Here is a 13,251-nt window from a genome sequence, read left to right on the forward strand (position 1 = left end):
ACATACTCTGTTACACCAAATACACAAAATAATATAATCATATGACTCCTTTTAGCCAACATATTTCATTAGCTGTTATCTCATGCCATCCAATTGTTCCTTTTCCCCAACTTGAGCTTTCCAGAAAGTGCCTAAAGTTTATATTTTCAGATAAATATGCAAGCAAAAATCCCTGATCCACACAGGTCATAACAACAGTGCCGTTGCCCCTATTAAACATTAGCCTGAAATAGTTTGTTGTGTGTGATAAATCACTGGCTAATGAGAGAGAGCGAGGTGGTGGTGCATTTGTATTCTGCCCAGCTGTTGGCAGACTATCTATCTGCTTTGAGCCTCTCATGGCCATAGAGGGAGGGCGAGAGACTGCATTAAGCCATTATAGTCTGCCGTTCACCCTGAATACAGATGTGCATACAGCAATTTCACTCCATCATTCAGTGTCAATATGCACAGGAGACAGAGGCCAGAGGAGGTAATCATAGACGTAATAAATGCACCTACCGAATCTTTATCTTCATCAGCCGTGCCAAGTGAAGTGCAATTAGGGTCTTCTTGCGTAGGACACATCGCCTAGCTGCTCTTTACAGTTTGTGCTTGTGTACGCCTGTAGATAAGAAGCCATTTCCATTACCAGAAACTGGTGCAAGGATACAGCAAGAACTTTTAATGTGCTCTTTACCACTTAAGCAAGTATAACAAGCATGCTGGGTGGAACTGTCTCATTTTACTGGAGATCTGCTGCAGATGTCTTTTATGACCCAATATCTGCTTACTTCAGTAAGCCCTGCTTACTGCAAGCCAACCCTATTTAAAAATCTAAAATAATAATAATACAAATGACAATAATCATGATTAGTTATCAAGGTTATAATATCTGAGTAAACTTTTTGCGATTATCAGTTCAATGCAGCCCTAGAGAGTAGCATCAAATACTCATTTATACTAAATAACAATTCAGTTTTGCTCATATATGCAGAGCCAAGTAAACTTCTGGAATGTTACTCTTATGCTGCTTTGACATGTGAACCTAAGCATTCATTTGATAGATTGCCCAAGCATGAGGTACTCAGGTCTAGCTTAAGGCCATCTATATTGTGGATGGCTCTTCCTCTATGTCTGTAATCTGATCGGTTCAGATAAAATCAGGTCTAACGCTCTGATGCACTCCCTTTCTCTGAAAACAACCCAAATATTTATCCCATTTTCACTTTGCAAATACACAACTAATATTTGCAAACCGATTAGATGGGATTGGCATTGCTGAAAGACCCTATAATAAGGATCAGAGAAAACAAATATGAAATGTTTTGAAATCATTCCAAGGCAGTTCTGTTAAATGAGTCTAAAATAAATGCAGTATGGATGCACTGGCTACTTTAAAGAGATATATTTGGTTATCTAAGCTCTATTAATCTTGTTATGGATGACACAGGCTTTGCTCCATACTAATGAAAGCAGAAGGTAGTGGTGATATGCTAATGTAGATGACAGCTAATTCACGTTGATTATTTATTTCTAGATCAGAGAGGCCTGATGAAGCTTCAGTCAACCAAAGACTTTCAGTTGTACTGAAAAAAAAAAAAAAAAAAAACAACTGCACAGAATATCAACAATCGTATAATCTTCTATAACTCCATTAGTGCTTTTGATCATAATTCTCATTTTATGGTCTACTCCATCACATTTCTTAGAAGTCAGTGTTAATTGAGTACACAAATGTGGGCGAAATCATGAAATCTGTCAAGAATACACCCAAAGATCATATTTCACCCCATATTTAAAAAGAAAATATGAGGAATATTTCACTCCTACATAAAAATAAAAACAATACTATTATATTTTGTAACAGATTCTATTTAATACAAGTTGCATTTATGTGATATGGCATATTCAAAGAAATTAAACCCATTAAACAAATTTTAGGTATAGTTCACACACACACACACAAAAAAAAAAAAAAAAAAATATATATATATATATATATATATATATATATATATATATATATATATATATTTACCCCATATACTTATCCTCAAGCCATCCTAGATGTAAATGACTTTCTTCATTCAGACCAATGCAATCAGCATTATATTTAAAAATGTCCTAGCTCTTTCAAGCTTTATAATGGCAGTGAATGGTGATATTCAATAGTCCAATAGAAGTCCAATAAACTGTGCCCATCCATCATAAAAAAAAGTGATCCACACGGCTCCGGGGGCTAATAAAGCCCCTCAAATTTCTTTTGAATGTAATACATTTTTGTTTAAATAAAATTATTTTATACAGAGCACGGTGCATGACATGAATAAATAAATAAATAAATAATAAAGATTCAAAAATAGTAAATTGTGGCCACGTTATACTAGATTGTTATTTTGTTTAATGTGTACATGAAGAGTATGGTTCACAATAAATAAATTTTGATCAATTTGAGTAAAAATGTGTTTTCCTTACCAAGAAAGTTGCATGATGAAACCTACTATTTTCTGTTTCAATCTATGACAAAGAATCTTAATGGTTATAATTACATTAAAAATTCAAATCCAAATGTTTTTTTTTTTTTTTTATATATAAATCTGTGATAGGCGTACTTTTTTTCCCATTTTTCGCTTTTTTTCTCAAAATGCACTAAATCCATTGAATCAATATGAAAGTAATTTTTTCATATTGAAACTGAAAATGACAGCCTCTGAACTTGGTCAATACTAATCTTATACTTTATACAGGCACTGGACTAAAAATACATTCATCAGTTATCACTTCCAAAACGAATTCAACGGGTCATCTTGTTAACAATTTACTGTGTACAATTAATCACAGAACTGGCATATACACACACACACACACATAAACAAATTTAAAACCATTTAGTATGATATTAATTTCTTTCAGTCAAAAATTTTAAGATATTCAGGTTTGTAACTGATAATAATGATGATAACATTTTTATTTTGGGGCAAACTCTCTCTTTAATGTTCCTAAAAACATCAAGTTTTTCTAATTCAAAGTATATTATATGTACTGTTACTGTATATCCACATAATTTGGCACAAAATGACAATTTCATCACACAGTTAGATGTGGTGCAATTAATATTGATTATACTACCAAATACTCTTCAACATCATTAAAATTATGCTTTGATGTTTCATTTGAGCTGGAGCACTTGGAAATGGTAGGGAATCCACTAGAGTATTGATAATGCTATTATGATATTATTAGATAAGATAACTCATCTTTTGTCACTTCCTCTTCCTTCTGATGATTTATTCCCTATTTTTACCCTTGATGGCCTCTAATTCATGATCATTTTTCTGTGTTCATGTCTCAATAGACCACATCAACCACAAACCAGTACGACAGTGCTGCAGACAGAGGGCAACACACATTCACTCTGAACACAGAAGAAAGCCTCCATTCCCCAACACATACACATAACTAATGGCATTATTGCCTCATTGGCCTTTGTAAACAGAATTTATTTCTATCCACAGCTGTCAGTTTTCTCTTGCTTAAAGCAGCAGGGTGGCAAGATCAAAACAAGGCACCGGTGCCTCAGTGACAGCTCATTATCACAGACAAACACCCCCTAAAGTGACTCACACTCGAACCTCTGCCATTTTACCTCGCTGCCTCTCCTGTCACTCTGAAAACCACCACACTCTCCCCATCTCCATATACCAGCACTCCTGAATCCCACATTCAGGATGTTTGGAGATGATCAAGACCTCACTGTGGCTGTGTTGTGATTTTATGCAGCTTCAAAATCTAACTGTTTTGACTGGAATTGTTTCAGTTTATGTCTCTTGCCAAATGTTCCATGAATGGCTGCCGAAAGCATTTTACATCCTAGTGACTGTTCTCTGTGACTCAAAAATAGCTTTCAGAAGATTCAGGTGGTGCCTCACAGTTATTTTAACCTGTGCGGACCTGTAAAAAAAGAAAAGTCTGGGGAGTCTGAGGTGTAACTTTTAAGGGACATCTTGAGTGGTCATCAGCTGTGTATCTCATAGTTGGCGTGCACTTAAGTGTGAGTTTTGACCTCATATACAGTATCTAATCTGTTCTGAAATGTTTACATTTGTCAGTCTGGTTTAATTCATCTGTTCTAGCTGACTGAACTCATGGACAGCTGGCCAGCCAGGCCTACAAATACTCCACACCAGTCAGAGTAGATACACTGTACAAATCTTTCCCAGAAAACAACATGGATGATTGACTGAGATATGACTTAACCTTGTAATGTAGTCCATGTCATCAGAATAAATCTAGGTTTATTCTTTACTCAACCACACATATATAGATTACCAGTCAAAGGTTTGGCATAAATTAAATAAAATGTTACGTTTCTTTATGCTTACCAAGGCTGTATTAATCTGATTAAAAATACAGTAAACTGTAGGCTAATATTGTGCAACATTACTACAATGAATTCTTTTTTTCAGATATATCTTAAAATGTAATTTATTCCTGTGATGCAAAGCTGAATTTTTAGTAGCCATTTCTCCAGTCTTCAGTGTCTCATGATCCTTCAGAAATCATTCTAATGTGCTGATTTGGTAAGCAATTATTATTCTTTAATATTTTGATAAATTAAATTTCTCTTAACATCAGTCTCAGACATGCAGCTTACAGCTTACTGTACCATTATAACTCACTTACTGTACAACCTGCCCGGTCTGCTGTGACTGTGGCTGCATCATTTCAAGGAAATCTCAGTTTTACTCAACGAGTGTGATCATCCTAATAAATAATGACTGTGATAATGCAAGAGCATTATTTATTTATTTATTTTTACCTTTCCAATTCCTTACTCAAACAATCACGCAAGCTGTAGGAATCATTGCGCTCTTGCTGGCTTCTTGGCTCCATCTCATCATATCATGGGTCTAAGCTCAGCAAGAGTAATTAAACAAGTCTGAAGGACTTTCTGTCATCCTGGCACCACATTCAACACAACAGACAGCCACAGGAGATCTGGGATCGGTCAACAAGGTTAGAAAACATGCTAATTTCAATGTTATGTTAAGGGGAATCTGTGTTACACATTTTACACATTAAAATAATTAGTTCCAGTTAACCATGAGGTCCACATACAAGCAGTTCCACACACACACAAAAAAAAAAAAACTATATATGCAGTTCCTTAGAGGTTCTGTAACATGAAACATGAATATCCTTCTATATTGTCTTGTCAGCGTGATAAAACCATAGTTTCCCACACCCCTCTCCAGGAAAACAGTGCATTTGGGCCTCTGAGCTGCTGTTTGAGCCATAAATTGAATTAAAGCTGCAAGCAGCGATGAACGGGCCCTCGCACCCGGGCTCACCGGCAGCAAGTGGCTTTAGTTAATAGGTGAACGGTGAGAAATATGCATTTAAACTCATAAATATAAGTAGAATATATCAATGTTTATTCCATATATGTGCCAATCTTCCTGTGCAGGTGGCGCTATCATTATAATGGAATACTGGCCTTCAGATGTGTTCAGGGCAGGACTTTTATCGAACATGTGAGGTTTGGGGAGGATTGGACATTTTATGCCTGAGTTACAACAACTTCTCTTCCGATGGCGAGACATCAAATTTTTTCATGGCGCCATGGACACACCCTTTAACAAAATCTCAAGATCTCCACAATTTAACATTGCAAAGAACTTTAGATTAGACTGACCAAAATAAAATGTTGATGTCATAAAATTTCTTGGAGTAGTTATTTGCAGTGTAAAACATTGACACTTCCTGTTGCCAGCAGGTGGCGCTATGACTATGACTGAATATGGGCATGTAGATCTGTTAAGGGCAGAAGTCTTATCTAACATGTGAAGTTTGAGGCAGATTGGACATTGTATGTCTGAGTTACAGCAGCTTCCTTTTTCATGGCGAAACATCGAAATTTGTCAGGCCGCCATGGACACGCCCTTTAACGAAACCTCAAGATCTTCGCAATTAAACATCGCAAAGGACTTAAGATTACACTGACCAAGTTTGGTGTTTATCTGAATAAATCTCTAGGAGGAGTTTGTTAAAGTACAACCCCTGAAAATGGCAAAAACTATGCCAATTTTGCAGAGAAAATACTAAATAACCGATTTCCTGTTGGGATTCGGATTTCGTACCAAGAGACTTTTTTGTAGGTATTGGTGTGTTACATGTGTGTACCGATTTTTGTACATGTACGTGAAACATAGCTCGAGGCGCACTCCGTTGAAAGTGCATATGCACTCCGTTAAAAGTGTATATGTGGCGCTATCGAGCCATTTTGCCACACCCAATGGAATATTTGCCTTCATATCTGTTCAGGCCAGGACCCTTATCACACATGTGAAGTTTGGGGAAGATCGGACATTTTATGCCTGAGTTATAGCATCTTTTATTCCCATGGCGAGACATCGAACTTCGTCACGGCGCCATGGACACGCCTTTTAACAAAATCTCAAGATCTTCTCAACTAAACATCACACAGGTCTTTAGATTAGACTGATCACAAAAAAGACATTGATGTCATAACATTTCTGGAAATAGTTTGTCGTAGCGTAAAACATGTCACTTCCTGTTGCCAATAGGTGGCGCTATGACTATAACTGAATGTGGGCATATAGATCTGTTAAGGGCAGAAGTTTTATCTAACATGTGAAGTTTGGGGCAGATTGGACATTGTATGTCTGAGTTACAGCAACTTCCTTTTTCATGGCGAAACATCGAAATTTGTCAGGCCGCCATGGACACGCCCTTTAACGAAATCTAAAGATCTTCGCAATTTAACATCGCAAAGGGCTTAAGATTAAACTGACCAGGTTTGGTGTTGATCTGAATAAATCTCTAGGAGGAGTTCGTTAAAGTACAACCCCTGAAAATGGCAAAAACAACGCCAATTTTGCAGAGAAAATTCTAAATAACCGACTTCCTGTTGGGATTCGGATTTCATACCAAGAGACTTTTTTGTAGGTATTGATGTGTTAAATGTGTATACCGATTTTTGTACATGTACGTGAAACATAGCTCGAGGCGCACTCTGTTGAAAGTGTATAGGTGGCGCTATCGAGCCATTTTGCCACACTTGATGGAATTTTGGCCTTCAGATATGTTCAAGCCAGGACTCTTATCACACATGTGCAGTTTGGGGAAGATCGGACATTTTATGCCTGAGTTATAACATATTTTATTCCCATGGCAAGACATCGAACTTCGTGACTGCGCCATGGACACGCCTTTTAACGAAAACTCAAGATCTTCACAACTTAACATCGCACAGGCCTTTAGATTAGACTGACCACAAAAAAGACATTGATGTCATAAAATTTTTAGGAGTAGTTCATCGCAGTGTAAAATATGTCACTTCCTGTTGCCAATAGGTGGCGCTATGACTATAACTGAATATGGGAATGTCAATCTGTTCAGGCCAGGAGTCTCATCAAACATGTGAAGTTTGGGGCAGATTGGTCATTGTATGTCTGAGTTATAGCAACTTCCTGTTTCATGGCGAATCATCAAAATTCGCCAGGCCGCCACGGACACGTCCATTAACGAAAACTCAAAAGCTTCGCAATTTAACATCGCAAAGGCCTTCAGATTAGGCATACCAAATTTGGTGTTGATCTGAATGAATCTCTAGGAGGAGTTCGTTAAAATACAACGCATGGAAATGACAAAAATGACAAAAAATTTGCTCATAATATTAGAAATAACCGACTTCCTGTTGGGTTTCGGATTTTGCTCCAAGAGACTTTTTTGTAGGTATTGGAGAGTTACATATGTATACCGATTTTCATACATGTACATGAAACGTAGCTCGAGGCGCACACAGTTGAACGTGTATAGGTGGCGCTGTTGAGCCATTTTGCCACACCCACTTCTGAAACCCATATCAGACGTAAATTTTCGCCAGTTCTGAGGTGTGTGCAAAGTTTCATGACTTTTCGAGCATGTTTAGGCCCTCAAAAATGCGATTCATTTTGGAGAAGAAGAATAATAATAATAAATATAGCTGCAAGCAGCGATGGCGGGCTCAAGCCACCAATGCCATCACCACCCCGGTGGCATCAGGTAAACTGTGTCCAGCGGGCACATGCATTCACAATATCCCTCTGGCAGTGAGGTTTTAAAGAATATGGCGGTTAAAGGGTTAATCCGAATCATCTAGACTTTAAAATCACATTCACAGAACAATATACATATATATTCCCCAAACATATATATATATTTAGTAACACTTTACAATAAGATTTCATTTATAAACATTATGTTAACATGAACAATATTTATATAGCATTAATTTATGTCAGTTAATATTCCAAACTTAAACATTAAAACATTGTTTTATTGTGATTTTTTTCCAAGCACATTTTACCAATTCCAAACCATATCAATCTTAATAACTACCATTATTTTTTATTTAATCATTTATAAGTGCTATACAATAGTCCAGGAAAGCTGGAAGAGAAAAACTCCTTATATTCATGTGTGCAGAATCATTAGGCATGTTTTCTTTTACAGATGAAATGCGCTAAAAAAGAGTTTTAACTCAAACTGTTTTAACTCAAAGTCGAAAATTATGAAATACCCATGAGAAATATCAAACACAAATGCAATACAGAAATGGATAAGTTAAGACTTGACCATTGTACAAAAATGCTGACTGGGTCATGAGGTCAGAAAAGAAGAAGAAAAAAAAAACAGGTCAAGAAGAACTGACAAAAATAATTGCAAAATAATTAGGAATTAATGTGAAGATTAATTTTTAGTCAATTCTGCAAGACAGACTTTCAGGAAAGGAGGTGGAATAAAAATGAGCTCCTAAATCTTAATCCCGGATTCTGGAAGATATATTCCTCAAACCATCGGACAAGAGGAGGTGGTGCTGGTCCTTCACGAGTCACTCTAATCTGTTCATAAAGCCTATATATAAAGTCTTAATATGTAGTATTTCACAATACTTCATGGTATTCTAATTAAATCATTTTTTTGGAATCTTTGATTTCTCAGAACCTGACACATTGTAATTCTGAGACTCCAGGAAAGTGGCAGTTCTGTAAAATGTTGGCACTGGAGACTAAATGCTCCCTGATAGTTTCACACCTAATTCACTTAACACACACACACACACACACAAACACACACACACACATACACACACAGACACATTACCCACAGTGACAGAGGGACATCAGATGTATGATAGTTTTTAAATTTTCTATCATCCATATAGTGTTGTATAGTCATGAAACTATGCATATTTCCTCAGAATGACTTGTCTTCTATGTGTACATTTTTTTGAAGTGTTTAGAAGCTGCACTTAAAAAAATAAAAGACATTTACTGGTTACTTTTTTACTGTTATTTCAAAAAATCACCACGACAAAACCATTCAAGCTAACCAAAATTCATCCGCACCTGTACTGTAAGATACATTCTTTAAACAGTGGTAAAAGAGGATGTGGTGCTGATCCTTCAAGAGTCACTTAAAACGTATCTGTCCATAAAGCCTATAAAGAATTATTCTTAAAATACAGTTCACAATACTTCAGCTTGTTATTCTAATAAAGTGAGGGTCATTTTATCAGTAAAATACATAAAATTCATATTATTTTTCTTTGAAACATTTCTATAAATGATTTAAATCATACTTGTTTCTACAATAATTATTTAAAAGTGATCCTATAGCTCCATCTGGTGGCCATTATTGGTACTAAGAATTGCAAGCTTGATTTATATGTTATGATAGTTTTAATTTTATGCTGGCTCTTGAAAATGATAAAGCTATGAAACTTACTGTGCTTCCTTCAAATGATGACTTCTAGGTATATAAAAAATTATGAAGAGTTGGAATTAAAAATTTTAAAGATATAGTAAAATAACTATGGTATTTTTTTATGTTACTTTAATAAATCTCTATGGCCACACCATTTAAGGTATCCTAAACCCATTCGCAATTTAACATCTTCAGTATATGGCTTCATGTTAAAACAGTTTGGTGTGAACTACTTGTGTCTTCTTGGAGGAGAATGAATTCATTTACAGGCTGAGTTTATCATAAATCCACAATAACATTTCTGAGTTCTGTATCAATCAGTGTTGTTGTTTGTTTATTTCTATTTTTTTTATTTTTCATAGGAAGATAACTGACCCTTTACTCTCCTTTTTAATAAACGAGCTATTTATAGCTGTATTTATAAACTGCTTACTACTGACTATTAATATTGGGACAAGGCTTTATGAAGCATGGACTGACTATTTACTAATGAGTGCAGTTATTATAAAGTGTTATCAATGCATTTGCTAATGTTAACAAATTAGACATTATTTTACAGTGTTATCAAATCCCTTAAATGATTTGTAAGTGTTTTGTAATGATTTTATTGACCTACAAGCATTTGTGAAAGTTCTGCTTGCATTACAGCTTAGTCTTGATCTGTGAGCTGAACAGATTTACTGTTACATCCATGAGATTATGTAAATTCAAATAAATATCATGTCACAGGATGTCAGAGGTCAGTATCAAATTAGTTTGAAATTATTATTTGCAGCACAAATAAGGTTTTTTAGGATTTGTAAAAATCCCTAAAACTGTCAGAAAAGGATAAGGCCTAAGATTTCTATGTGAGTGGCTAAATTTGTTTGTTTTTTATAACTATAATGCATAAACTATGAAACTATACAAAATGTATAAAAAAGTACAAGTTATTCTTTTCCAATGTTTTTTATTTATTTACAATTTTTTTTTTTTTTTTTGGGATTTACATTTTTAAAAATTTGCCTACGGCAATCATTCTAAACAGCTTGAATAAAACCTGTCAATATTTATTATAGACCACTATAACTGTGTATAATCTAACAAACGAATTTATTATGAAAATAAAAGCGTGTACACCAGATAAATTGGACGATAAAGAAATTGCTAACAATAGTATAATAGAGCATGTTTTAGGTTTTTAGGCGTTTAGATGCAGAAATGGAAAAATCAAATGTAAAATCAAATGTAATTGATTTAATTAAATATAGATTAAGTCTTGTTAGAGCAAAATAATAAATAAATACGTACACACATTAAAAAAGCAGCCAAGATGAATGAGTTTAATTTTTTATATAGATTAAAATTGAAGACAGAAGCAGCTGGTATATGCGGTCACTTAATATTAAAATCCAGTAGATCCACTTCAGATTTAATACTCAACAGTTTATGTTCACGTGGCTGTTTTCGTTTATATTCGCCAAGCTATTATGTATTTTGAAATAATCTTGTCCATGATGTGTTCGTTCTTACGACGAAAGGCAGAATCCTGCAGCTCGAGAGATACATGTTATTCTGCCAGTCGCGCTTTCAAATAGTCTTGCACACTTAAACGGGTCACAAACACCTGCATTTAGCTCGTGTTGTGTTATAATGGATGTATTGTGTGCATTTATGGCAATAATTTATTTTAAAAAGCTCTTAAACAAGAATAAATTCGTTAGTTTTGAACTTGTGACACTGTGCGCGCTGATCGGAGGCAGTGATTTCAGATAGGCAGCCGCAAATATTTCATTTTCACACAAACAGTTCAAAAACATCTTAATTTAGCTCTTGGTGTGCTCTAATTGGTGAATTGTGTGATATCGCTGCAATACTTTATTTTAAATAGCTATAAAACAAGAATAAACTCGTTTTTTTCTGAGCTCATCATTCCACACGCTCCTGCTCAGAGCGGTGATTCATCTCTCGTGTTTCTCACGTATCACTGACCACACATCAATTATTAATGAGCCCTGACCTGATAATAATCATATATGTTGGTTTAGCTTGTCAGTGTGAATTAAATCCAAGTATTTATTTGTATTTTAACCGATTTAAAAGTGAAACCAAAAGACAGTCTCCTCCCTTTTTTAGTCCGGTAACTGCACCTGTAGGGGCGCTATTTCTCTCAGACAATGGAAGTCTAAGCACACACACTCAAACAGAGGGACAGAGTGATATGAGATGTCTGACAGTTTTTTAATTTTCTGTTATCCATACAGTGTTGTAAAGTCATGAAACTATGCATATTTACTCAGAATAACTTTTTTTCTGTATGAAAAAAGGTTTTGAAGTGTTTGGAATTTAAAAATGCAGGAAAATTAATAATTCCATCTTTATTGTCATTTAAAAAAATCCCCACGACAAAACCATCCAAGCTATCCAAAACCCATTCACAATTTAAGTTCCTCAATGTTTTTTCAACATGTACACCAAGTTTGGTGTGTATAGTGTTACTCTCCTCTGAGCAGTATGCATTAATTCACAGCTAAATGTAAAAAACAATCCACATTCAAATCAAAATAGCCGACTTCCTGTTGGTCGTAGCTGATGACTGTGAATTAGAAAGTTGTCCGTCTTGATAAGAAAAATTTTTGTACTGAGTTTGGTGTCTGTAGCTAAAACTAACCCCCCCACTTTTGACAAAAGGTGGCGCTATAGAGTGCCTCTTCCACGCCCTCTTATGAAATTTTGCCAGTGTCTAGCTGTCACTAATACTGATATGTGTTCTGAGTTTGATGAAATTCTAAGTATGTTATATGCCTCAAAATCACCTGAGAAGTATTCCAGTTTGACATGTTGCCACGCCAACAATATTTTTAGATATCAATATCCCCCCAGCAGATTTATATCGGCTGTGTTTTAACATTATTCTGATGAAGTTTGAAGCAAATCGAGTAAAAATAAGATGCTGAATTCAAAGCATTTTGAAAATGACACACTTCCTGCTGCCACTTGGTGGCGCTATAACTTTGACTCCTAATAGTCACATATATGCGATCGACATCATACAATGAATAATCTGATGAAGTTTGATTAAAATTAGGAAATGTATGTGGATGGTATTAGACACTTCCTGTTTCTCATTTCTCGCCATAATTTCAACACCTCGCCACGAGCAAACCGTTTGAGATATCAAAAATCCCCTGGCAATTTTTCATCCCCAATGTCTTGAGATCATGTTGACCGAGTTTGGCGGCAATCGAGTAAAAAACCTATGACAAGTATTTCAAATTCCAGAGCATGCGCTTTTTACATTACTCTAAATAGCTGACTTCCTGTTGGGCGGAGCCTATGATATTCAATACGAAAGTTGTTCGGCACAATAAGATCTATATGTGTACTGAGTTTCATATGAATATTGGCAAGTATGTGTGAGCTATACATCAACATTTCTGACTGTGATCCAGGGGGCGCCGTAGAGCCCCTGTGCCACGCCCGGGTCCCAGCTTCTGCAGGCTCCTAAAGGCCACAGAT

At 35.5% G+C, this 13,251-nt stretch overlaps 1 protein-coding gene across 2 annotated transcripts in view; it reads right to left on the reverse strand.

Moving 5' to 3' along the window:
* LOC127933487 (leucine-rich repeat and fibronectin type-III domain-containing protein 5-like) overlaps positions 1–13,251 on the reverse strand; it is a 75,706-nt gene that overhangs the window by 45,581 nt on the left and 16,874 nt on the right. The window contains exon 2 of one of the 2 annotated variants that reach the window (XM_052530519.1): positions 502–604. The exons of the other annotated variant lie outside the window; for it this stretch is intronic. The gene's annotated coding sequence lies outside the window, so the exon portion shown is untranslated. The remainder of the gene's footprint in view (positions 1–501; positions 605–13,251) is intronic. 2 annotated transcript variants of the gene reach the window in all.

This window comes from Carassius gibelio, chromosome A17 (genome assembly GCF_023724105.1).
Source record: "Carassius gibelio isolate Cgi1373 ecotype wild population from Czech Republic chromosome A17, carGib1.2-hapl.c, whole genome shotgun sequence".
In the NCBI taxonomy this organism is placed as follows: domain Eukaryota; kingdom Metazoa; phylum Chordata; class Actinopteri; order Cypriniformes; family Cyprinidae; genus Carassius; species Carassius gibelio.